Genomic DNA, 1,395 nt, shown 5'->3' on the forward strand with positions numbered 1-1,395 from the left:
GGCTTCCCGCGGCGGCAGCGGCTCCTCCTCCTGCTCCCCGCGGCCAGGAAGACTCCGCTCGCCTGGCCCGCGCGCAACTTTCTGAGCGGGGCTGGCTTGCCAAGAGGGGTGTTGAAGGAACTCGGAGGGGGCGGGGAAGAGGAGCCCCGACAGCTCCGGAGAGGAGCCTCGCCCGGCCCCAGCACTTTGACCATAAAAGGAGAGAGGCTGCGCTGAGCTAACAGCTGAGCTCACTCATCGGGGAATGTGGCAATGAGAGGAGGCCGAGGCCGCCGCTGGAGGGGGCGTACCGAGAGGGCTTCCGCTTCGTCTCGAAGCCTGCCTCGCGGGCGGCCCTCGCCCACTCTGGAGGAGGTTTCCTCGGGAGTTAGCCCCGCCGCCGCCAGTGGCCCCCCGTGAAGTCGGCGTGTGCAACGCGAGCCTCCTTGAGCGGGCTCCGTCGCCAGGACTTGGTCCAGGGCTGCAGCCTGGGGTTCGCTCAGAGAAACGAGGGGCGCCCCCCCCCCCCACAGCGAGTTCTCTAAACGGGACTTACTCCCCAGTTAGCCTTAGGCTGCCGTGTTAGGGCCCAGCACGAGACTTATTCGCCCCCCGCCCCACCCCGCCCTCAGAGTTCCGTGGAGTTCACGAAGTCAGGATGAGGAAGCTGCAGCCTCGACGAAATGGAAGAGTCAGCAGCTCACTAGTTAAATGGCTCCCCCCCCCCCAGTTCTGTTCTTCGGATGTTTCATTTCTCCCCCACCCACCCCCCGTGCCCCCTTGGCTCAAGACCCTGCAGCTCATGGTTTCCTCCATATTTTGTTGATCCCCTTTTCCCCTCCTCCGCAACCGCCTTCATTTTAAGACACCCCCCCCACGCACATATCTTGAGTTTGCCTCCCTCAGCCCGCCCCCCCCTGACCCTCGCCTCCCCGCCCCCGCTTTCTCCCTCTAGAAGTGACTTCATTTCCTTTGGAGCCCCCCATATCCCCAGAATCTGCTCTTGATGAGTCAGGGTCTGCCTCGGCCTCTTCTTCTCCACCCCCCTCCCGGCCTGCCTGAACCAGCTGCAAGAGTATCTGACTCAGAATTTCCTTTCAAAAATGTGCGAGGAAGTTTGTTCTTTCCACATACAAAAAACCCGCAGTTAGGCCCAGACTCAAAATGGTTTTGTTCTCCAGCAGCACCATTCAAAAGACCCGGGAGGACATGGAGCCATCCCAATTTCTCTCCAGTGTTTCTTAGCTCGCAACTGCAGCCTTCTTGGTCTCTTTCCCACTCCGATGTGTGGTTCAGATTAATTTCCCCCCTACCAAGCATTCATGGAGCCCTTTGTCCCTGTCAATCTCTCCCTACACATACATTAGGCCTGATCCGGAGATACTGTGCTGCTATGCTGAAGGAATGGCCGTCCTT

This window comes from Elgaria multicarinata, chromosome 6 (genome assembly GCF_023053635.1).
Source record: "Elgaria multicarinata webbii isolate HBS135686 ecotype San Diego chromosome 6, rElgMul1.1.pri, whole genome shotgun sequence".
Taxonomy (NCBI): Eukaryota; Metazoa; Chordata; class Lepidosauria; order Squamata; family Anguidae; genus Elgaria; species Elgaria multicarinata.